The sequence below is a fragment of the Sus scrofa genome, chromosome 4 (genome assembly GCF_000003025.6).
Source record: "Sus scrofa isolate TJ Tabasco breed Duroc chromosome 4, Sscrofa11.1, whole genome shotgun sequence".
Taxonomy (NCBI): Eukaryota; Metazoa; Chordata; class Mammalia; order Artiodactyla; family Suidae; genus Sus; species Sus scrofa.
In genome coordinates, this window is record NC_010446.5 from 57,453,599 (window position 1) to 57,480,523 (window position 26,925).

At 38.2% G+C, this 26,925-nt stretch overlaps 1 long non-coding RNA gene across 1 annotated transcript in view; it reads right to left on the reverse strand.

Moving 5' to 3' along the window:
- Window positions 9,512-26,925, reverse strand: part of LOC106510042 — a 186,691-nt gene continuing 169,277 nt past the window's right edge. The window contains exons 5-7 of the long non-coding RNA XR_002343242.1: window positions 18,592-18,688; window positions 15,061-15,413; window positions 9,512-13,371 (exon numbers count right to left, since the gene is read on the reverse strand). This is a non-coding gene — a long non-coding RNA (uncharacterized LOC106510042). The remainder of the gene's footprint in view (window positions 13,372-15,060; window positions 15,414-18,591; window positions 18,689-26,925) is intronic.

Consider the following 26,925-nt stretch of genomic DNA (forward strand, 5'->3'; position numbering starts at 1 on the left):
TGAGTCAGCTCAGGCCACTATAACAAATCACCGTAGACAGGTGGCTTAAACAAAAAAACATCTATTTCCTCAAAGTTCTGGAGGCTGGAAGTCCAAGATCAAGGTGCCAGTGTATGAGATGTACAGTGTCTGGTTAGGATGTCCTTTCTATTTGCAACCGCTGTCTTCTCCTTGTATCCTCACATGGCAAAGAGCAGAGAAAGAGAGAGAGAGGGAGAGAACTCTTTTGTAAGTGTACTAATCCCATCAATATTATTATTATTATTGTCTTTTGTCTTTTTTAGGGCTGCATCCACAGCATATGGAGGTTCCCAGGCTAGGGGTTGAATCGGAGCTATAGCTGCTGCACTACGCCACAGCCACAGCAACACCAGATCCAAGCCACATCTTCGGCCTACACCACAACTCAGGGCAACGCCAGATCCTTAACCCACTGAGCAAGGCCAGGGATCAAACCCGTGTCCTCATGGGTCCTAGTCAGGTTCGTTAGTCACTGAGCTACAACGGGAACTCCAAGATTTTATTCTAATTACTCCCCAAAGGTCCCACATCCTAATACCATCCCTTTGGGTATCAAGGCATCAACATATGAATTTTGCAGCCACACAAATGTGTAATCCATAATAATGTCTTATAGAGACAGGGCTGCAGAGAATTATTATGAACCAGTTTGGGCAGTTTAGTTATGAAGAAAGCCTTTCATTCTGTCTATGTGGCATCTTTGCTTTTTCTTTTTACTGGATATCTGAAAAATATATATCTTAAAGTTATACCTATTTCAATTCAGTATCCAAGCTGAGTTTTTTGATATAATGATAAGAAAATGTATTAACTAACATTTATTTAATAGTCACTATAGGTAAGGCACTGTATTAACTCTGATGTGAAGTTCAGTTTGGGGGCCATTATATATTCCCTTATAATGTGGTGCTGACCATTGTAATAGGCCAGTTTAGCTCAGAAAGTTCCATTAGGTTTTGCATGATGAACTGATATATTACAAACCAGGGGTCTGTAAACAACCAGCTTGTGTTTTTGTCCTTTTTGTTCCCTAAACAGTCTGTGAGCCAAGAAGAGTTTACATTTTTAAACAGTTATATTTTAAATAGTTACAGAAGTACCTGCGTAAGAGACTTGATTGGGCCTTTAAGCCTGGAAACCCAAAAATATTTATTATATGGCTCTTTAAGATGTTTGCTGACTTCTGTTGCAAATTATAGAAAAGATAATGTCTGGGTTACCACATTCTAGAATCTAGTCACATTCCTGAGTACCGTGTAGTTCCCCATACTACAGATCACCCAAATATTACAAAGATTAAACAGTGTAGTAGAAGTAGAATGTAAAATAGTTTGAAACAAGATGTAGACATTCCTATTTTTTTTTGAATGATGGATTTAATTACATTTTTTAAATTACTCTAGACAGAAGCATGCTTACAAAAGTCCCATGTCCTATCCCTATTCATTTTCATCTCTTCTTCTTCCTTTCCCATTTTTCCTGTTTTCTCTCTTCTTTCTTTTTCTCTTAAGACTTGGAATGTTCTAGTAGAAATGGTATGAGTTTCAGAATTAGGGTCCTTAATTGCCGCTGCTTTGGTCTTTGCTGCTGGAAGTGTAGTAAAAAATAGTCATGAGATTGATCTTGGAATATTTGGAAATACAGACTCTCCCGGACACAAACCTACTCCTGCTGAATGGGCTCTTCATTGGAACAAGATATTCAGCTGACTCATTAGCACAGCAAAGTTTTAGGAGAATTTATGTCACTTAAATTTCTGAACACAGTTTTAATTATGAGGGTTAAATGAGATAATACATGAGTTGTACATAGCTCTGGGGTAAAATATAGTTTGTGTGCTCTGTGATGAACTCTGTTAGGAAAGACAGTCTCAGGTGCAGGTTTTTTGTTTGTTCATTTGTTTATTTTACAGCTGCACCTATGGCATATGGAAGTTCCTGGCCTAGGAGTTGATTTGAAGCTGCAGCTGCAGCTGCAGGCCTATGCCACAGCCGTAGCAACACCAGATCTGAGATGCATTTGTGACCTACATTGGATCCTTAACCCAATGAGCGAGGCCAGAGATCAAACCCACATTCTCATGGAGACTATGTTGGCTTCTTAACCTGTTGAGCCACAGCAAGAATTCCTCATGTGCAATCTTTAGATCCCACCCTCCCTTCTCAGCCACATAGAATGGGCCATGGGCCAGACCCATCCTTACCAAGAGAACAAGAGCACACACAGCCTGTGCAGAGTTAAGCACCTTGTGGAGAACGGTCTTTCCCTCTTTCAGACTCAGTTGTGTACTTCTTTTAGCTGCTCAGGTATGGGTGTCATGTGGCACCTGGCCAACCACAGTAATGCTTCTGTCCCCTGCAGGGATGTGATGGGGCCCTTTGGTAACAGCACATGGTTTCTCTATGCCAGCTGCTGGGAGGGACCTACTGGCCCCCCAGGGGTTTGATACCCACTACTGAAGCTGATCTTGCTCTGCCTCTTCTCTGTGATGAGCAAAGCTTTGTTCTAGCCAGTGTTTGATTGTGTTGTATTTTCCTTGGTCACTCTGATACCAAGATGCAGGGGGCAGAAGTGTTTGGATTTCTACTCTAGGTGATAGGCAACACACATTATTTGCTCGACAGATGTATATGTTGAAGTTTGAGCCTCCAGCACTTTAGAATGTGACCTTCTTTGAAAATAATGTCATTGTATCTGTAATTCATTAAGAGGAGGTTTTAATGGAGTAGCATGGGCCCCTGATCCCAAATGACTTGTGTCCTTGTAAAAGGGAGAAATTTGGGCACACACACACATAAACACACACACAGAATGCCAAGTGAACATAAGGTAGAGACTAGGGTGATATGTCTATAAGCCAGGGAACATCAAAGATTGCCAGCAGGGCACCACTGGAAACTATAGGAGAGACTTGAAACAGATTCTCCATTTCAGCCGTCAGGAGAAACCAACCCTGCTAACACCTTGTTCTTGAACTTCCCAAACTCTGATACAACAGATTTCTGTTTTTTAAGCCACCCAGTTAGTGGTGCTTTGTTCTAGAAGTCCTAGCCAACTAACACACTGTGCTCAACTGGAATTTTTTTTCTTATAACAGTAAATAATTTCTCTTTTAGAGAATATTTTGGTCGCTTTTCTTTCCATATTCAAGCTTTAATCAAAAGTTTTTGTGGGTCTTGAAGCACAATGGAGAAGGTGGCATTAATCACATATATTATGCTTTTTATAAAACCACTATGAGGTCTGATGCAATGAAATTCCTTTGGCAGAGGATTTTGGTTCTGATTCTAATGTTTCCTCAAGGTTGGTATTAGATTAGAATTTCAGTCTACAGATTTTCAGTGTTAATATGACACGATATTGGATTACAGAATAATAATTACCATTTTAATAATTTATATCATTGGCTTTTTTTCAACCTTGTTCCAGCAGTAAAAGGAATGCTGGGCGGGCTCAAGCTACGCTTCCTGGCTTGTATTAACTCCTCCTGACACTCAGGTTTTCTATCATTGAGACCTGATGTTAATAGCCTTTCAGCTCTATCAAACTGGAAACTTCGCCTTCTTAAAATGCAGTTGCCATGGGAACAGCAGAGTTCTGGGATTTTTGTTTTCAGAAGGTATCAGAAGACTCAGTGTCAATACAAGAGTACACAGCATGACATATTAACATGTGCAATTCTGTGCTGTTTTTACGTTTAAGAGAACATGGGAAGAAAAAGGTACCTAAATGTTTTCACTAAACCTGCCAATGAGCTCTCATTTCATCTTTGTGCCATATTTAATTCATTTGTTTATACACCCCCTTTGTTCCCAAAAGTGCTTTAGACAGCTTGGGTCCTTGAAGTTGTTACCAGACAATTAGACAAATACATACAACATGTTCCCACTGCTTCTAATCACATCCTCTAAAAAGGTATCTTTTTGTTGAACCTGAGATTAATGGATGTTTCTTTGCCGGGGCCATAGCTGTACGGCTTCTTTATTCTTATCCCAGTGTCCTATCCTCTGGTAAAACCTGCTTTTAAAAAAAATCTCTTTGTAGGGAGTTCCCGTCATGGTGCAGTGGTTAACGAATCCGACTAGGAACCATGAGGTTGCGGGTTCAATCCCTGGCCTTGCTCAGTGGGTTAAGGATCTGGCGTTGCCGTGAGCTGTGGTGTAGGTTGCAGACGCGGCTGGGATTCAGCATTGCTGTGGCGATGTTGGCTGGTGACTGCAGCTTCGATTTGACCCCTAGCCTGGGAACCTCCATATGCCGCAGGAGCGGCCCAAGAAATGGCAAAAAAAAAAAAAAATCTCTTTGTAATCTTCTAATTAAGTCTTTCATCTTGCTACTTCTTTTTCCTGGATAAAGGAGGACGGAAACCTCCCTACTGTTTCACTTAGATCTCTTGCAGCAGTTACCTATTTAAACACCTAGGAGCAAGACCAAATGGCCCTGTGTACAAAGCTGTGGGGGTGGCCGTGATATGGAGGTGGGATCCCAGGGAACTGAATTCTTAGCTCAGCCTCAAACTGACCTTGAATTAGTTAAAACAAAAGAGATCATATATTGTAATAAGAGTGACTGCTTTGAACAGATATTAATCATGAAAAAAAAGAAAAAACTTAGCCCGTTCTTCAGTTGAAATAACTCTTTTCGTGATTCTTTCCATTGACTTAAAGGTACATTCCAAAAAGATGTTATCAGCAAGTTATCAGTCATGGACATCCTATGAATGACTCTTCTCAGACCCCTTCCATAAGGCAGATTGTGATCAAAAACCCACAGTGTGGTGGAACCAAACAAGTGGGGGTTCAAATCATGGCTCTGGCTCTGCTACTTTAATATTTCCACAGAGACTGCATTTTAATGTGGGATAGAACGGTTTATTATGTCATTTCTGGAGTTCCCGTCATCACACAACAGAAATGAATCCTACTAGGAACCATGAGGTTATGGGTTCAATCCCTGGCCTCACTCAATGGGTTAAGGATCTGGCGTTCCTGTGAGCTGTGGTATAGGTCACAGACATGGCTCAGATCTTGCATTGCTGTGGCTGTGGTGTAGGCTGGCAGCTGAAGCTCTGATTCGACCCCTAGCTTGAGAACCTCCATATCCCTTGGGTGTGGCCCTAAAAAGCAAAAAAAAAAAAAAAAAAAAAAAAAAAAAAGTCAATTCTGAATGATGCAAAACCCAGAATGTGAGAAGGGGCTTTATGTGAAACATGAGCTAAACATAACAACAAAAGTAAGTTATTTAATCACTCTGCTCACCTCTGAGCCCTACAACTAAGAACCATACCTAGCACATAGTACTGCATTTAATGAGTAGCTTCTAATGATGGATTCACTTGAAGATTCAGTTTATTCCTTTATTGGAATAAACTGTTCCTTTATTCCTTATTGTCTATCAAAATGTGACAATAAAACTATTCCACCAATTTCTGTTGTTGTTGTCGTCTTTTTAGGGCTGCACCTATGGCATTTGGAAGTTCCCAGGCTAGGGGTTAAATCAGAGCTGTAGCTGCCAGCCTACGCCACAGCCACAGCAATGCCAGATCTGAGCCACGTCTGTAACCTTCACCGCAGCTCATGGCAATGCCAGATCCTTGAACCACTGAGCGAGAACAGGGATTGAACCCACATCCTCATGGATCCTAGTCAGGTTCATTACCACTGAGTCATGGTAAGAACTCCTCCACCAAATTTTTTGAAGTTTGGTGATAATGCATGCTAACCTTCATGCCTGGTAAAGTGTTAATATTCAAGAAATTGCACCATGTCTTTCCTAGCTAGACAGTGGGTTACTTGAGGACAACAAACATTAATTATTCGCATTTATATCTCCAAGTCCTAGAGCAGTCCCTGGCTCATGGTAGGCACTTGTATTTGTTGAATGAATATTAAGGTACAATTGATAGCACATGACCCTGAGTGTCTCCAGTGATTGCTCCTTTAACAGAGTAGCTTATCCAGGTATGGGTGCAGAACATAGCTTTAGCTTGAGTACCTTTTCACATTTTTTCATTATAAGGAGAATCATCGGAAAGAATTCTCCCTTCATGCTTTGGTATAAAGCTCTAGCAATATAAGATCTGTGCTGCTTACAGCCATGATTTCAGGCTCAGGTAGGCCACAAGAACCTTAGAAGATGAAACCAAGAGACAGAGTGAAGTGATAATAAGAAAATAATATAGCAGTGAGAAAAGATAAAGTCCTTGTACCTCACAAGAGACTGAATGAACCCCTGCCCTTTCTGTGGCTGGGTTCTAGTGATGTGATAACTGGACAAAGCATACTAGTACAACTTCAAGTGACTTAGGAGAGGATATTTCACTAGGAAAAACTTGCACATATTTTACAAGAGGAGGCACATGATCCCTTGTTCTCTTATCACCTGGAAATGTGTATAAAGGCTGTGGTTTTGCTAAACACTGAAGATCTCTACCCTGGGAGAGGAATGCTGACCTGCAAGCATGGGAATTGTTTTGTCTAGAGAATAAATACGACAGCCTCAGGTATCTGGTGCTCAGAGCCCACGTGCAAGCTTTCTAGGGTCTGGGAAGGCCAGCTGCTAGCATCTAGGAACTTTGTAGGAAATTTGGATTTGGGAAAACAGAATTGCACCTAGTGAGAAGCTGAATTTGAGTACAGCCCCTCCTCTGTTGGAAAGGCAACTTGAGCTTCTGGGGTCATAAACTAGATACTCTTGCTTCTCTCTTCATGGTGATTTAATAATTTCCCCAATTTTTACATCACTTGGTTAAAGGTGAATGCCTATCACTTGCAACTGAAGGAGTCTTGACTAATATGGGCTTAATTTATGCAAAGACTGTGCTAGATTGTGAATTTAATGCAAGTATGATTTGGGGTATCTCCAGCAGTGAGCTAAACTCTTGATACTTATTAACAAATAAATGTTGGACTTCCCCTGTGGCTTACAGCATAACTACATGGCATTATTTCTGCAACTATTTGGGTTCCGGATCTGGAATTTCCACATGCAGTGGGTGTGGCCAAACACTTTAATTAATTAAAAGATACAAATAATGTTGAATGCATGATTTAACAAAGTTTATATAAAATCTCATGTTATCATCACAATAACAGTTATCTTCTTCATTTTATTACTCAGAAAAATGGAAGCTTAGATAAATTTTCTAAGCTGATGAGTGATAGCGTTAAAGTAAAGCCTAGTTCTGACTCTCAGGTTTATCACTTAATTATTATTCATTTCCTCATCATGAAAAGTAATTTGTAAATTGCTAAGAGGTCATAGAATCCAGTTTTAAGGAATTGAGAGTTGAGTTATTCATAGGGTCTCCCCTAGTTCTGTTGAATGCTATATACAAAAAAAAAAAAAAAAAAAAGGATTTCCTGTCGTGGCGCAGTGGTTAACAAATCCGACTAGGAACCATGAGGTTGCAGTTTCGATCCCTGGCCTTGCTCAGTGGGTTAACGATTCGGCGTTGCCATGAGCTGTGGTGTAGATTGCAGACGTGACTCAGATCCTGCGTTGCTGAGGCTGTGGGCGTAGGCCGGTGGCTACAGCTCCAATTCAACCCCTAGCCTGGGAACCTCCATACGCCTTGGGAGTGGCCCAAGACATCACAAAATAAGACAAAAAAAAAAAAAAAGTTTACATCTTATGCCTCCTGTCACTTGCCTTCTGCAAAAGGAAGTATTTAATTTCTACAAAACTAATAAACATTTTTCTCTCCAATGGTCAGAACTTAAGAGGAAGGTAGAAGAGTTCAGATTGGGAAATATTTGTTACGACTTTTGTATTTCCTTGGCTATTTTCCACAAAAGTAATCATGGAGAGCATAGCAGAGGGATGAGCATATATTTCTAACTTAGCCCTATGGGTTTTTCCCTCTAACTCATTCTTTCTTGGCACCAGGCAGGATGAGGGCCATGTATTCATACATAGTTCCCTTGGCTAGATTAACACATACAATGTATAGAAACCCATATGTCCTATATTTAACATCACTAGAGCACAGCCTTTTTGCTTCAAGTAGCCATTTGAAGAGCTCCTGAACACCAACCTCAGTCATTCAGCCCATTGGCCCTTTTAGACCACAGCTGGTGAGCATGCCAAAAAACCACAAATATCTCTCTGGGGGGGAAAGCATGCTGCCCAGTGGGTGTCAGTCATTGCTCTCCAAGCTACCTAAACAGATGAAATGGAACTGAAATATCCTGTGACATTTCCAAAAGAGGAAAGCCCAAAACATATATCCTAGACAAGAGACAACATCTTGCTTATTAGCAGGTGGAAAGATGGAAGATTTTCTCTTCTGCTTTCCTTTCTCCTCCTTTGAAAAAACACATAGGATATGAAGACAAAGGACACTACTCCAAGTATGTTCAGTACTTGAACAGAGAGAAGCAATAAAATCTAGCGTTTATAAAAGGAATAACTCAAACATCATATGAAAATCATAAAAAAATAAAGGAACACAGGAATGCAAGGAAAATTAATCAAATTAATAAATTGAAGAGATGGTTCTTTGAGAAAGCAGCAAAACTAAAAGCTCTCTGGAAAATATTATCAAGGAAGAAATTAAAGTACAAACAAACAACAACAAAACAATTATACTGACTATTACATTCTCTGATTTTTTTCTATCTTCAACAAGTTTCAAGAATTTTTTAAAAATTCTAAGACATACAAATGTATTTTAAGGCTTAAAAGTGTAATTTTCTTGAAAAGAGCATTTAATGTATTGGAATTAGTAATGTATGTAAGATATACCCTTGATAAATTCTCAACATTCTAAATCCCAAGAGTTTTATTACAAATTTTTTTAAACTTTCGAAATATAGATTATATACATGCTATATAAATGTTTTGAGAACATTTTAAGTCAAATAAAAAGCTGTGCCAAAACCCAAAAAGTTCAAGTATATTTAACAAATTTCTAAATATAATATTAATGAACATAGTTTAATAGCAGTTTTGAAAGAATAATATATCATTTGCATACATAATTTACCTCAAAAGGGGAAATTGATTAAATATTGTGAAATCTTTTCCTATAATACACCTTTGCTATAAGAAAATTAAGAAATAAAAATAATCTCTGTAAAGTGAATTAGATTCTCAAATTCAATATTTTCTATTAAACTTCCTCAAAATTATCCATATAATTATTTTATATCAATATAAAATAAAGCATCTATTTCAAATCAAAAGCCAATATTGCACTTACTGGTGAAACACTACCTCCTTTAAAATGTAGAATGATACAAGAGCACCTATTATTACCATTATTCACCAATGTTTTGCTCACTTTGCAAAAACAATAAGACATAAAACTGCATACAAACACAGACATGACAAAGGACGCCCCCCCATACACACACATGAAAGGGAGAGACAAGGTATTATTATCTGCAAAAGATGAGAAAGATAAAATGGAATAATGAAAATTACAAATGACTTAACTAAATATCCAATAGGTTTATTTTTTAAAATGATTTTTATTTTTTCCATTATAGCTGGTTTGTAGTATTCTGTTAATTTTCTGCTGTACAGCAAAGTGACCCAGTCACACATACATATATACATTCTTTTTCTCACATTATCCTCCATCATGCTCTATCATAAGTGACTAGATATAGTTCCCAGTGCTATACTGCAGGATCTCATTGCTTATCCAAATGTAATAGTTTGCATCTACTAACCCCAGATTCCCAGCCCATCCCACTCCATCCCCCTCACCCTGGCAACCGTAAATCTGTTCTCCAAGTCTCCAGTAGGTTTATAAAAAAAAAAAAAAGTTTACTAATGTGGTTACATTAAAAAATAATTTTATAAAAACACATGACATCATTATATAATAACAACTGGGTGGGAAAAATGTTAAAAGAAAACTTGGACTGAAGGTAGCCCCTACTGGCACTACTGATGTATAATCTTTACTTTAATAGATCAACAGTCTTTTATACTCAACATATGACAGTTAATCTCACATTTGTGTTCTTTTCAATTTCTATTATTAAAATAAAAGGAGCTCCCGTTACGGCTCAGTGGGTTAAGAGCCCAATATAGTGTTCATGAGGATGTGGGTTCAATCCCTGGCCTCTCTCAGTGGATTAAGGATATGGTTTTACAGATGTGGCTTGGATCTGGTGTTACTGTGGCTCCAATGTGACCCTTAGCCCAGGAATTGCCTGCCATATGCCACAGGTGTAGCCAAAAAAAGAAAATGAAAAAGAAAAAAAAAAAAAGAAAAGAAAACCTGTGCTTTCTATTATAATATCGTCTGAAGGGATCTTCGTCTTGAAATTCATAAAATATCATGTTCTTCTTCTATATTCATGATGTTGTGCTAGTTACACCTGGTGATGAAGAAGTGGCAAACACTCTGATATACTGGTGATATATCAGGTGCAGGGAGTGAGATATAAATCCTATAAGGAATCCAGAGCCACTTTTAGAAGTCTAGTGGTCAGGAATATCTAGGAATTTCTTTCTAAGATTAAATATGTTACACCTTACATACTGTACTATCTGCCACTAGCAAGGAGGAACAGTTTCTAATTGGCATCCTTGAATTCATGAGATAATACAAACTATTTTGACACATTGCCCAGTCCTATTTATTAGGTGACTCTGAGGAATGCCAAGTTTGAATGGGATCCAGAGCAAGAAAGGATGCTGTTGCAAATCCAGGATATGGTACAAGTAGCCCTGATTCATGGGCAAGATTACCTTCAGGTTCAACACTACTGAAAATATCCATGGTAGATAAAAACAACTGGTGACATGTCCGAGAAGTCTCAACAAAAGAGTCAAAGCTAAGACTCTAGGTTTTTGGAGCAAGAGCAGAAAATTACTTGTCATGTGAAAATCAAATCCAATAGTGTAACTAGAATCAAATAAAGACTAACTAACAGACCATGGGAATCAAGAGAGTATATGACCAGAGCTTCCTCTTAATAGATCATATTGTTAGGTCTACCCAAGTATAATGCCAGGTGAGCAAAGTAGCAACTAACATCATTGTAATGGTATATTTTTAATAAGGCCCAACATGGTCCAAATGGCTCAAATAAATTATACAAATCTGTGGCTTAGACCCCATAGTCACCAATATCTTGCATTTGATACTTTTTCCATCAGCTTCATCTATATGGTCTTTCAGGGTATTTTTCTACAGCCAACAGATGTGGCACTGCAATTTTGGGTATAATTCACAGATGGGGCAGACATATGTGTAGGTGTAAGCCGAAAATGTAATGCATGCTATATTCCCACTCAAAGATTATCCCTAGCAAGAGGCAATCCTCCAAGTACACAAGAGTTTTGAGCAGTGTACTAGGTTCTCTTTTTTACATGAAGAGAAAGGGACCCTGAGGTAGGAACATATGTGGATTCTTGGGCAGTACCAAATGGTGGAGTTCTGGGATTTGCAAACTATAGCCTATGAGGCAAATCCAGTCTGATATCTATTTTTATACATAAAGTTTTATTGGAACATGGCCACACTCATTTGCCTCTAACTGTTCTTGGGCAACAGTAGTAGAATTTAAGTAGTTGCAGGAGAAACCATTACAGCCTGCAAAGCCTATCTACTATCTGGTTCTTTACATAAAAATTTACCCCCTACTGATGGTCTTCATTGGTAAGGGGTCAAAAGAACAAGGTTGGAAGATCAGAGACATGAATAACTGGGGAAAATGTGTGTTAATGAAGACATAAGAGTGGGTAAAAATGTGCAGATTTTTCTGCCTCACATCAGTGCCTACCAGTTACCACCTACTGGTGAAGAGACAATGAGCAACCAAGTACAAAGTGTCTCCTTCAGTGAAAGTCATCCACCTCTCTTCTTGGATACACCATATCTTGAGATGGAAACTAGTAATGGAGCCAAAAGGATGAAGAGAGAGAGATCCTAGATATGGGTTTATTTCTGCTAGTACCACTGTCCCAGGGTTTTCCAGAGGGCCTGATGTGTCTGATGGATCACCATGTGATGCCCAAATAATATGAATGTATCATACTTAGGATCCCATTTTATAGCTAAAGAAGGGCAATCATGGGTACTGATCAGAGGACCCACTGATTCTGCCCACCTCATAACTATTACATAGCAGCCCAATAGAACATTGTAATAGACTCTTAGAGGTTTAGCTATGGTATAAGGACAATATCCTACAAGTTAACAGAGCTGCCCTCCAGAATGTGGTATGTGTGTTATGACAATGGTCTCTTTATGGTACTGTATAGCCAATATCTAAAATATGCAGGTTTCTTTTTCACCATCACTCTCAGGAATTCAGTTGGAAAATTTGTGCTTTCTATTCTTGCAGCTTTAGCCTTTGTGAGAATAGATGTTCTGAAACACCGGAAGTAGGTGGGAGGTGGAAAAAGTGGCTGATGATCCCATTATGAATAAGTAAGTGCTCTGCTAACTTAAAGCTATGACTACCACTTGGTCATGTTAGCTTGTCAAGCAAAGAAAGGAGCTACTGAACTAGTGGGAGTAATTAGCTCCAATTTTCAAATAAGAGCTGAAAGTCTGCCAAAAAAAAAAAAAAAGCAGTAGTAGGGAGGACCTTAACTGGAACTCTAAGGCATGCTGGGCTCCTCTTGATGTTCTGATGTCCATTGATAGTAGGAAAGGAAGGGACCATTGTGTTACCTGTGACCTGACCAAAGCAAGATAAGCAGACCCAGAACTCTAAATGATGAAGGTAACCTATACAAATGAAGTGCTGGTAAAGGAGGGAGACACAGAATGGATGAGAGAGAAGGCAGATAACTAATGCTAATTACACCCTTGGAACAAAGTTCAGGCAAAGTAGACAGCAGCTTAGTCCACTAATGCTTTTACTTTTCAAAAGGACAGCTGGATTTTCACACAGAGTTTGCTGAGTCCTGCGTCACACAGGACACAAAATATCCCACCATACACAAAACTCAATTCAAGATGGATTTTAAATATATAAGTAAAAAGAAAATATCTAAAGTATTTAGTGTAAAAGTAAGCTGGACACCTTTCTGACCTTGAAGTAGACAAAGATGGGACACAAAGTCACTATTAAAATATTGACAAATTGGACTATATTAAAACTAAAATGTATGTCCATCAAACAACATCATTAGGAGAATAAAAAGGCAAACTTCACAATAGGATTAGATATCAATCTAAAAAATAATTTCTAAAATATATAAGGAGCATTATGAATCAATAATAAAGAAAAGATAACAGAAAAATGTGCAAAAGTTTTGATTATACACAAAACGATATTCAAATGGACAATATAAATTATGAAAAAGTGGTAGGTTTTCCTCTGTTAGTCATCAAAGAAGTCACCACAATGCGATACCAATACACAGCCACTGGAATGGCTAAAAGGAAACAAAACAGAAGAAACAAATATTGACAAGATGTTAAATCCAAAACTCTCATATGCTGCTGATAAAGTTGTAAATTGGTATACTACTTCGGGAAAATATTTGGCAGTATCCAAATGTGTGCATATATTCACTAAAAGATTTGTACCAAAATTTTCATAAAAGCATTATGTGAAATAGCCCAAATATGCAAATATCCAAATCCACATGAACAATAGAATAGATAATTATCGTTTGTTCACACAACTGAATGCAGCAATGAGACTGAACAATCTACAATTATTTGCAAAAATATTAATTAACAAGACAAACAATGCTGAGTGAAAGCAATCAAACAAAAAAATACATACTGTGTGATTCCAGGGACATACGGTATAATAGATAAAAACAATCTAGGCTATAAAAAATCTCAATAGTGTTTCTCCTTTCAGGGAAAGGTGGTGCAGGTACTACAAATAAAAGGGACTTCTGGGGTTCTCTTAGTGTCCAGCTTTTTTATAAGGTTGTTTTTGTTTTTGTTTTTTGTCTTTTTAGGGACACACCTGGAGCATATGGAGGTTCCCAGGCTAGGGGTCCAATTTGGAGCTGCAGCCACCAGCCTCTGCCACAGTCACAGCAACACAGGATCTGAGCCATGTCTGTGACCTATACCATAGCTCACGGCAACACCATATCCTTAAACCACCGAGCAAGGTCAGGGATTGTACCGGCATCCTCTTGGATACTAGTCAGGTTCGTTAACCACTGAGCCATGTCGGGAACTCCGATATAGTTGTTGATGATGATGGTGTTCAATTTGTGAAAAATCATTGATCTGGACATTTAGTTTCATTTTTCTTGTATATATTTCAATGAAAAGTTTAAAGAAAAAAAGTTGCAATTTCATTTATGAATACAAACTCAAGGACCTCTGTGTTACATGTTTAAAAGATTAGAGCTATTTATAGATAAACTTTGTTAAATTATTAACAAAGGCTGTGTTTAAGTATGGTGCTGGGAATGATTTTTCTTCTTTCTATTTGTGTGCATTTAATGGTCAAATATAACTTCAAAATGGAAAAGATTTTAAGCTGAAGCTCCTTTTTCATAATGTTAAATTAAATCTATTTATCATTTTTTAGTGGTGAGAACATGATAAAAGAGATTTGGGTAAAGTAGCATTACAGTAGTTTTTAGCACCTCCACTTGCCTCTGATATTCAGAGCCACGTGACTGGTATTGTTAATACCAATCAAATACTAAAGAAAAAAGGAAAAAGAAGGAGTTCCTGTGGTGGTGGTGCAGTAGAAACAAATCCGACTAGGAACTATGAGGTTGCGGGTTCGATCCCTGGCCTTGCTCAGTGGGTTAAGGATCTGGTGTTGCCATGAGCTGTGGTGTAGGTCGCAGACATGTCTCGGATCTGGCATTGCTGTGGCTGTGACGTAGGCAGGCAGCAACAGCACCGATTAGGCCCCTAGCCTGGAACCTCCATATGTGGTGGGTGTGGCCCTAAAAAAAAAGACAAAAAAAAAAAAAAGGAAAAAGAAATACAGCCCAGTTGTTTCCTCTCTTGTTGGTCATGATAGAGGAAAGTCGACCCTTGAACATCATGGGTTTGAACTGTGTGGATTCACTTATAGAATGTTTTTATTTTTTCCAATAAATATTTACTATAGAAAATAAAAATTAAAAAATACATACATACTACAGTACTATGGTCCATGGTTGGTTGAATCTGCATACGTGAAACTTTGGATAAGGAGGACTGACTGTGAAGCTGTACACACAGATGTTCCACTTGCTTGGCACCCCTAGTCTTGGCTGTGTTCAAGGGCCCATTGTATTTGTGATACCTGAAGTCAAAGGTCCTCAACTGCATGCTATTAGCATCCCTTTCCCTACTCCCAGCAGATTAAGCATGTTCATCTTTAGTACAGTTCTAATCTTGCACAATATACACGACTCCATCACATTTGTTTCTTCTCTTCTCCCACTAGTCATTTCCAAAGCATCTTTCGAAGTCTAAAAAGAACAGCTACTTCCTTTGGAAATACCTATTAAAGACAAAGAAAATACATTAAGTATCTTATCGAGATCTCACAATAAGCAAGACACCTAGATAACATCCATCAACATAGCATCACTTCTCTTCAGTTTCCACAGTACCAGGAACAAATTTGCTTGATGATTCAGCAGATCAGTACTGACTGCTGAGATCACTAACCTAAGGATCCATGACTCTCCTCCTGGGTTGTAGTCCTATTAATGTGGAATCTCTAAACTGAGTGTAATCCTCATTTTGGACTACCAATATACTTACTGCCCCACACCTGTTGCCACTGATTATCAATTTAGTGGATTATAACCCACTAAGGAGAAAGAAATCGTAGTCAGCAAAGGATGAAGTCAAAGAACAAGCATTACTTCACTAGCATGTGTGGTTAATCTCTGTGTTTGTCAGGGTCTAAATAGGAAAACAGGAACCCTTGTAAGTATATAAACAGATTTTAATACAGAAAACTAGATACATGGGTGATGTAAGGACCTATAGGGTCATTAACCCAGAAATAAGCCACAGCAGGAAGAATTGTCACTCCTGGGCTAGAGGATGTGGTTTAGCCTAGAGACCAGGGACACAGAGTAGAAGTCAGAATCAATGGCTTCTCTAGCAGAAGCTGGAGCCATGAAAGAAACACTGCTATTAGCAGAGATGTTGCCCTGGGCAGAGACAATGGCTTGTAAAATAAATACATCAAGGACAAACAAAATGTCTGAACCCTGAACTGTGGAAATATGTTGGGAGAGGCTTGGGTGAGAGGGTAGCAGAAAGTAGATCAGAGAGATGGTTTTCTATTTGCATTCATATGCTCTTTGTTCAAGCTATTGTTGATTGAATTACATAATTAAAACAACGAGTACAACTGGCATAATCACGTTTAAGAATAAACTCAACTGATGTTAATAAGGACAGAGTTAAATGGGTGAGAACAAAAAGAAGTGAGCATATTAGTGAGTAGCCTATTCCTTGTCAGCGTTCAGCATGGCTGCTGCCTCAGCCAGTAGACGTTATAGAGCAATGGAGAGCACCACAGAATTAAGAGGGTCAGTTAAATAAGGGTCCGGTGAAAAAGCTTCTACACTATTTGATTTGTTCTTGAAAGTTCCATGAGGCAGGAACATGTCTGCTGCATTGACTCTTTCATATAAAGCCAAGATTTGGCATAGTCAGTACATGAAACATAGCAGGTATTCAACAAGAATTTTTGAAATAAATGAATACAAAGACGAACAAGTTTGTAAACAGTCTGTTGGCTATTGGTCACATATCCTGCACATCTGCTTCACTGATACTGCCTGGAACATTTGTGCTAACCTCCTTGCTCTTTGCCTTGCAAATAATTTCTACAACACTCTAATTGTGTTGGAGATTATGTTGTTCAAAAAGCTCTAATCCACAAATTAAGTGTGCTTGAGAGCATGATTAAATTCCAAAAAGCAAAATTGCTGAGGAAAATCCATTATTATTATTTAAAGAGCTGAGCCACTTTCCAAAATATCCATAACACAAATTGCTCTTCTAAAGGGCAAAAATGAAAATTGCTCCTGGTTTACAGAGAATGTAAGCTAAATTTCAAAAATTCAGCAAAGCTTAAGGGGGCAAAGGTAATATATTCTCTGTATAACTGAGCATGTTTAAACTTATTTCAAATATTAAATGATTTAAAATGTAAAAAAAAATCATGCATGGAGATTTACTAAATTTATTTTTAATAATAAAAATTAATTAAAAACTGTAATTTATAAAATTTTACCGGAGTCTACATTATAGGTAATTTTTTTTAATGGCCACACCCATGGCATATAGAAGTTTCTGGGCCGGGGATTGAATCTGAGGCACAGCTAAGACCTATGCCACTGCAGTCATATTCTTAACCCACTGTGCCACAGAGGAAATTCCTATAGGTAATGATTTTAATTATATCTAGTGAGAACAAAAAAAAGCAGGCACACCTTATCAAACACAAATAGTAGGGCATAGTTCACCTTTCCACTTATTCTCTCTGTTTTGTAGTTGTTTATATTGTCATCACTATTTTTTTAAATTACAAAGGTAACACATACTTTCAGAATAAAAATAGTCTTAGGGAGAAAAATACAAAAAAGGTTAAGGATCTTTGTGCAAACACCTGAATAACCTGTATTTGATCCCTGTACATAAGAACATGTATCATATATAGTTATAAAGAGAAGTATATATATTAATTTTACAAATATGGGATCACAGTATATCAATTTGAACTTTGCTTTTAAATTTTTACTTAAGATTATATTATAGATAATCTTCCAGTTAAGTATATATAGATATATTTAACTTTTTAGATCTATTTCATTTTAATTAGTATTGTTTAATTTAGTGAAACTATGAAATCATAAGTATCTAATGTTGAGACATGATTTTTAGACAAAAAGTGCTTTTGCTACGTTATCTTTTAGAAATTTAAAATAATAATCCTTCACAAATAATGTTCCCAAGTAATTATTTGCAATATTTAACCATATTTATTCTCCTAAACCTTCAAGTATCTATCAAACAACACTAAAACTTTTATTATCTTTAATTGATATCCCAGGAAACATTAAAAGAAATGAGTGTTTAGGTAAATCAATGTCCATTGCCTACAAATTTAATTTCTAAACTGCTAGTTATATTCATTTCCCCTGGTTGAATAGAGTTTAGAGAGTCTGTTATGAGAGAAAACACACTGAAAGAAGAAAAGCAACAACTAAATTATTCCACAGCACTAACCACAATAATTTCTATAAAATTATGCCACCTAAACCTCGAACATATTGGCCAATTATGCCATTTCTACATGAATCTCAGTATAACAGCATTCATGGAAGAATTACAATGGTAAAGTTGGGAAAAATGGAGATGCTCTTTTTTCTTTTCTGTCTTTGTTGCATAGCAGATATGTTTTTTGCAAGCTTCATTTCCTCCTATGTCAATACATGGTGGAATAATACCCTTTTTCCTCCCCACCCCACCTGCAGATGATGTATTTGAAATGCTATTCATTCTGTCCTGCATTTCAACAAGTCCTTGAGGCTTAAAGAAGCCAACATAAAGAAAGGAATTTTTTTTCCAGAATATTTCCCTTAAAGTTCTCATGAATAGAGATGAAGCAACAGTAAAGCTTTCAGAGAGCACGTATATGGATAGAAATTTACTTCATCAATACTCCAGCTGAAGAGGATGAATGCTTTAACCTTGAGACATCCTTTTATTTATTTCTCTATGTAGAAGAACATCTCTTGAATAGAGAACCTAAAAAAGAAATCAGCAAACAGTCCTAGTCATATTCATGCAGGGTTGATGTCCACCCAAATAGCCACATCGATTGTACTGTATCTTGAAATATCTTTAAATGAAATTCTAGATCCACATCAACTACATTTCATCTAGTGATCTATTTATTCACAATATCGAAGCAAAAGATAGCCATTTTCATCTGTAAGCATTTAATAGAGTCAATTTTATTGACAAAATTATATAACCTCCTCCACCTGACTCACCTAGGGAAAGGAAACAGCCAATTTTAGCTTAAAATTCTATTGAGTCATAACCTGAAAAAAAATTTACATAATCTGTAAAGAGTCATAATCTGTAAATTCCTTCTTCAACTTAAATATCTGGTAATGAAAAGCAATCTTTTTTTCCACAAAGGATATTCTACTCCAATCTTACTTCTCCACAAGAATCAGTACCTATTTTTATATCAGTCAGGATAAATTTCCCTCCTTCAAAAAAGAGCTCTGTCTTACTCATCCATAAAAAAGAATGAAATAGGAGTTCCCATTGCGGCACAGTGGTTAACAAATCTGACTAGGAACCATGAGGTTGCGGGTTCGATCCCTGGCCTTGCTCAATGGGTTGAGGATCTGGCGTTGCCGTGAGCTGTGGTGTGGGTCGAAGGCGAGGCTCGGATCTCACATTGCTGTGGCTCTGGTGTAGGCCGATGGCTACAGCTCCGATTAGACCCCTGGCCTGGGAACCTCCATATGCACGGGAGCGGCTCAAGAAAAGGCAAAAAGACCAAAAAAAAAAAAGGATTGAAATAATGCCATTTGTAGTAACATGGATGGACCTATCATACTAAGTGAATTTAGTCAGAAAGTGAAAGCAAACATATATCACTTGTATTATATGTATGACTGAATCACTTTGCTGTACAGCAATGAACACAACCTTGTAAATCAACTATACTTCAGTGCAACTTTAAAAAAAGAGCTATTTATCTTCTTCTACAAGGAATCAAATCCAAGACCCCATCCAGCCTTGGCATCAAGCTTCAAGCCCAGTGTCTCAGGATGTTGTTTATTATCCTCTTTGCTAGAGGGTTATATGCATTAATTTCTACACTGAGTGTATGTCTAGATCCTCTCAATCTGAAGACCAATGGAAAAACCTGCAAATCTCACACCCAATATTCAGTGGGAGGACAAAAGAATAACTAAAATCACTCTCCCAAGAGTTACAGAATTTTCAGTCAAACTTATCGTTTATTTGGCAATACAATGCTCTTTAAAACTTTGTAGACTTTTTATCTATTTAAGCCAGCTCCAATGTGCAATTCTCTTCTAGTCACACTTTTTTAGATGTATTATCTGTCTTTGTTATTTTATCACATCCCATCCTCTATCATTATCCCCCTGCCTTTCTTAAAAGGCATTTGATCCTTTCTGATTTTGGTTGATGAGTCATATACTTAGTCTCTTTTCTCTCAGCCGTTTTGTTCAAATGCATAGGCTTCCCAAATGCTATTGCCTTATTAGAACTTTGCCTTGAGATTCTTTAGTCTATTCAGAGATTTTATAATTGAGGTAATAGTCTTACCTTAAATTTGAGACTTGCCATGAGAATAAATACGAATTGGTTTTTATTTGTCAAAAGTTGTCTGTTTTACTTTTCACCAATTTTGACTGAGAATCAGCTGTTTCTAATAAGGCTCTGGGTCTAAAGTCTAAACTATTCTCATTAATTCCCACTTGCAAGTTGGCTAATCCTTTTTTAGTCTCCTCTCTTTCCTTTCCGTCCCACCCCTCCATATTTCCTGTCAACTATCAATAGTAACCCCACACATGCTTCCACTTTTCTGTTTCACAACTTCTTTCTCTAGAGTTACAACTTCATTTGGCACATTGGCTGCCTGTCATGTGAATGTGGATTACAGTTTTTCTACATATTTTTTCACCAAATAATATGGATTATCATCCTGCAAGTTTCAAATACCAGTTCCCTAACTTTACACTACATGTTTCCTAAACTAATAACAGATGGTTTGGCTATTTGGTTATAATAATATGCCAAATATAGGTAACAACTTCTGTATTAGTAATATAGGTTATGTCCTCATAACAGACAATCCCATGATTTTAGTGGCTTCAGACAACGATTCATTTCTCATTCATAGCAAATGCCCATCAAGTGTTAACTAGAAGCTCTGTGCTGCTTTTCATTACTTTACAACCTGAACTGACAGGGGAGCAACATTCTAGACCATCTCTGGTCTCTGAAGGGTCTTGTACCAACAATTAATTGCTCTATCAAGGAAGAGATATGTATCACTTTTGCTCATAAGTCATTGTGGAGAACCAGCTCCTCTATTACACCTGTGTTAGGTATATTAATTTACTTCTCTACTCAGATTCTGCACACATCTGTACAGTGCTCTGTGCCCGAAGAGTTGCCTTCTTATCCTTCCAATTAGGGAAACAACAGTAAGTGACTGGAAGATGGGAATGCATTGAATTCTTTGTTCCCTAAGTCCCTCCATTCAAGGTCAGCTGTGCAGACTGTGGTCTTCTACTGAAAGCCTCATTTCCACCCAGGAAGTCCTCTCTGCAAGTTCCAAAAAAACTAAAACTATAACAGAGCAGGACCCTCCCTGCTTTCCTAGGACAGATCTCCCAAGGTCCTCTGTCTCTTGTCTGTAGAAGAGCTTTTGTCAAAAATAAATTTAGGGAGTTCCCGTCGTGGCTCAGTGGTTAACGAATCCGACTAGGAACCATGAGGTTCCGGGTTCCGTCCCTGCCCTTGCTCAGTGGGTTAACGATCCGGCGTTGCCGTGAGCTGTGGTGTAGGTCGCAGACGCGGCTCGGATCCCGCATTGCTGTGGCTCTGGCGTAGGCCGGTGGCTACAGCTCCAATTGGACCCCTAGCCTGGGAACCTCCTTATGCCACGGGAGTGGCCCAACAAATGGCAAAAGACAAAAAAATAAATAAATAAAAAATTAAAAATTAAATAAATAAATAAATAAATTTAGGAGTTCCTGTTGTGGTTCAGTGGGTTACAAACCTGACTAGTATCCACGAGGATGTGGGTTTTATCCCTGGCCCTACTCAGTGGGTTAAGGATCCATCATTGCCATGAGCTGTGGTATAGGTTGCAGATGAGGCTCGGATCCCACCTTGCTGTGGCTGTGACAGCTGTAGCTCCAATTCAACCCCTAGCCTGAGAATTTCTGTATGCCATGGGTGCAGCACACACACACACAAAGCTAGAAATAAAAAAATAAAAAATAATGAAATTAATCAGATAAGTGAGAAAACAGAAGCAAAGGAGAACAGTGAACAAGTCAAAATAATAATAGCTTAGCTATTAAACTAAGTCAAGGACTTTTCTTTCCTCTTCAAGTGTTATAAGTAATATTCTGAAGCCATATCCTTTGAGCTGTTTTACAGACAGTGAAACCCTTCCCACCCACCAAAGTGAATATGTTAACTACATGATGACAAGACTGTGGCCAGAAATTAAGATTCCCCCATCTTAAATAATTAAAGAACTAGCATCAAGAAAATGGGAACAAACAAATATGGATCTGAAAATAAACTCTACTTAAAACAATCAAGATAGCACTGATCAGACCATCTCATGACCAATTTCAAGATGACTGTTGGAACTGACCATGCTGCTCTGCATGTAGCCCTCTCCCTCTGACTGTGCGTCCCTGAAACTCCCCTTTAAAAGCTCAGTGGGGGATGGGGGGAGTTGGCTTTGGACATGAGTCCACTTTCTCCTCAGGATTACCAGCTTCTTTAATAAAGCTACCTTTCCTTTTACCCAACACTTTTCTCTCAGTATTGGATTCTTAAGTGACAAGCAGCTGAACCTGAGTTCCATGACAAAACCACTCCCCCCTTCAGGCTTAAAGATAACAGTCTTCTCCTGATGCTAGTCCTAGGGTTCTGTATTGTCACTTACTGGTTTCTATTAATCCCATCTCAACCTAGAAAAAAAAATTATTTAAAACTTCTCACTTATTCTGTTATCCTGTGCCATTTTTTTTCTTCCAGGACTCTGAATGATATATCACTCAACTAAGGGAGAGTCAGGAGGTGCAGTTCAACCTACTGCCCAGAAAGCAAAGATCTCTAAATATTTGATCAAGAGCACAAATAACCACTAGAATGTTCTCTTCACCAAAGCCCCAGTTACATTCAGGATGATTCTATCACTTTAAGAATCTATCCCTACCACAGTGAGATTTGTCAAAACATGCACAGCAGTAAAATCAGGGCAGACAGAACAATTCTCAAATTCAAGTCCTTAATAGTGAATAGAGGTCATATTTATATAGATTTTAAAATAATTATTACTGATAGTCATCTCTACATCTCAGGGTTTGACATTTGTAAAGATGAACCAAGTCTTCAAAGCCCAATCTTTATCCCTTTCCTCATAAATTCATCTGTCCTACAGCCCCTTATGCCTTTTTGTCTGCTTGACTACGTCTGCAGTGTATGCCTTTTAATTTATCTTTTTTTTTTTTCTTTTTTGCCATTTCTTGGGCCACTCCCATGGCCTATGGAGATTCCCAGGCTACGGGTCTAATCAGAGCTGTAGCCGCCAGCCTATGCCAGAGCCACAGTAACATGGGATCCGAGCCGTGTCAGCGACCTACTCCACAGCTCACGGCAATGCCAGATCTTTAACCCATTGAGCAAGGCTAGGGATCAAACCTGCAACATCATGGTTCCTAGTTAACCACTGAGCCATGACAGGAACTCCTAATTTATCTTTCTGAAAACTAAAAAATCCTCTCCTTTTATAGCCAATTTAAATTTCCAAGTGAAATAATTTAATAAGTCAAATTAATCACCATTTTCATTATTTGGATAGAGATTTTATTACAATATGCTTCCATTTGCTCCTTTTCACTTCATGGCCTATCTGTCCATGAGCCTCAAGACCTGCCCAGTCTACTCAGTTACAGTTATGTCAGCCATATGGAATTGGAATAGAACTCTGAGGTTAAAGAATCACGTAGGACAGGGAGTTCCCACTGTGTCTCAGCAAGTTAAGGACCTGATATTGTCTCTGTGAGGATGTTTTGATCCTTGGAGTGGCTTAGTAGGTTAAGGACTGAGCCTTGCTGTAAGTGTAATTCTCAGATGCAGCTGGGATCTAGTGTTGCCATGGTTGTGGTGTAGGCTGCAGCTGCAGCTCCAATTTGACCCCTGGCCCAGGAATTTCTATATGCCGCAAGTGTGGCTGTAAAAAGAAAAGAAAAGGAAAAAAAAGAATCACCAAGGACAAATGTGATCTCTTTGTAAGAGTCTGTGGATAAGGCCGCTATCCTGAGGTTCATCCTAACGTATAACTAAAAATCAGTTATGAACTGACAGAAACATTACCAAAAGCCAGTTACGATTGGCATGAAATTAAATAAAATACAAGAACCAGGCAACAGAAACATAGAGTTTTTTATTTATTTAGGTCTTTTCTCTTTTTAAGGCCACACCCATGGAATATGGATGTTCCCAGGCTAGGGGTCGAATTAGAGCTGTAGTTTCTGCCCTACATCAGAGCCACAGCAACGTGAGATCTGAGCCTCATCTGTGACCTACACCACAGCTCACGACAATGCTGGATCCTTAACCCACTGAACAAGGCCAGGGATCAAACCCGAGTCCTCATGGAAGCTAGTGGGGTTCTTTAACCACTGAGCCATGATGGGAACTCCTAGAGTTTTTTTAATTAAAAATGAAAATAAAAGAACAAGATGAAGAAATATGGAAACAAGAGGGCTATAACAGTGTTTACATCACTTAGACTACTTGTTCCTACAATTTGGCACCTGGACTAGCAGCTCAGCATCCATTTCTAGAAAGCCTGTTAGAAATGCACATTCTCGGGCCCCACATAGACTAACTGGATCAGAAACTCTAGAAATGGGGCCCAGCAGTCTGTATTTTAATTTGCCTTTCATGTGATTTTGAAGCTTCCTACAGTTGAGAACTCCTGCCCTATTCTAGTGTTTCCCAAAATTGAATGAGCATATGATCATTTGGGTGTCTTGTTGAAATGCAGGTTGTGATTCAGCAGATCTGGGATGGTCCCCAAGATTCTGCTTGTGTCGCAAGCTCCCAGATGATGCTGATGCTGCTGGTCCATGGGCCACACTTTGAACATCAAGTCTAAATTTCGGGCTCTTTCAGAAGAGAATCTATTTTATCATGTTTAGCTTTTTCTCAGAATAAGTAATCTCTTGATACTCTTGGGAACATTTGCAGCAAAAAAAAAAAAAAAAAAAAAAAAAAAAAAAAAGAGGATTTGAAACACCTTCTAAAGGAGCTTTGGGATCCAAACCATCTTGCTATTCTGACTGAATGTGGATAATCCAATAATTTTTTCCAGATTCTCAGCTACTGTTTCACTAAAAAAGCTTACTTTGCTTTCCTTTAAGGAGCCACCTGTTCAATGGAATTCCCTAACTCTGAATCCTAATTTGCAGGGTCATGACCACATCTTGGTGTTCTTCCCTATGGAGCAGGCATCTGCTTATCCAAACTACTAAAGCTTTCCTATGGGCAGCCCCCTGCTGCCCCCACATGCCGGCAAACAATTACAGTCCCAGTCTGTTAACGTCCCTCTCCAACCTCTCAGTTTTAGTGGATAAAGCCTAAGCAAATGGTGAGGTAGCTTAAGCTGATCTTCTACAATTTACTATTTCCTTCTCCTTTATATAAATTTCCTCTCTACTTCTTACCTATTTTTTTTTAAATATGTGGCTGCACATACAGCATATGAAAGTTCCTGGGCCAGGGATCAAACCAGAGACACTGCAGAGACAATGCCGAGTAGTTATGTGAGCCACAGGCAAAGTCCTACTTCTTCCTTCTTTTAGATTGTGCTTTGTTCTCTCCATAGGTGGTCAGAGTGCCCCAAAGAAATGCTCACTTAGACTTTGTCTCATAATGAATTTTTATTCTCCAAGACCTCCTTTATTTTGATTTAATTTTTTATTTTGTTTTTTTTTTTTTTTTTGGTTGGCTGCACCTGTGACATGTTGAAGTTGCCAGGCCAGGAATCAAACCCATGCCATAGCAGTGACTCAGGCCACAGTGGTGATGATGTTGGATCTTTAATCCATTAGGCCATCAGGGTACTCCAAAGACCTCCTTTAAAAATCCGGTTCCTTCAAAATCCTTCATATTTCTGCCCTAAACTAGAGCTATTATGTAATATGGTTGACCCATGAACAACACAAGTTTGAACAGCATAAATCCACTTAACACACAGATTGTTTTTTCAATAAATAGGGACTGCAGGGCTACGTAATCTACCAATGGTTGCATCCATGATGGGGTGAATCCATAGTGAATTCTTGGACTTAGAACCTTGGATATAAAGGGCTGAATATAAAGTCGTACACAGATTTTCAACTGTGGGGGTGGTAGAGGGGGGTGCTGGGCTCTTTAACCACCATATTGTACAAGGATCAACTGTATATTCTTTCTAAGGTTATAGAAATTAATAATAATTTATTGTACTACCCCCACAGAGATAGTTGTATTTTAATGAAAAACACCTATAAAAGGTAATCCAGTAATTCTTAAATTTTGGTGATCCTAAGAATCACCTGTGGTGTTTGTTAAAAATGCAGACTATCAGGTATTCCTTCAAACTCGGTCCATTGAAATCTTGAATGTGAGGCATGATGTTTCCATATGGGAATTTCTTCTTAATGTTTCTCAGGAAATGTGTATATTTTTCCTAATACAGAAAAAACTCATTTAAAAAACCAAAGAACACAGAAAAAGTTATTTTAATTCTCCTGTAGGTTTAAAGGTTAACAATGACATAGAATTTATCCTGATTCAAAGTAGTCCACTGACTCAAGTCAAGGAACAGTAGGAAATACAAATATTTAGAAATGAAAGTCAAGGTCAACCATTCTGGGAACAAGGACAGGAGGAGGTAGAAGAGAACCAGCTCAATGTCCAGGATCTCATCAGCTGGTCTAGCTTAGAGCTGTTGCCATATTTTGAGTGGCTCCATCTGCTGCTAAAAGTGAGTCATTCTTGCAATTAAAATAAATATTAATGTGTTTATGCATGAGATACTTTGTATAAATTCTATAAGTGGTATCTCAAAAACTAAGTTTTGGAAGCAAAATTAGCCCTTTCTGTTATGCGACTCAGAGTATTACTAATCTTACTAGAAGATCCAGATGTTTTGTCATTTGAATACTACTCAATAATATTCCCTGGCATTTTCT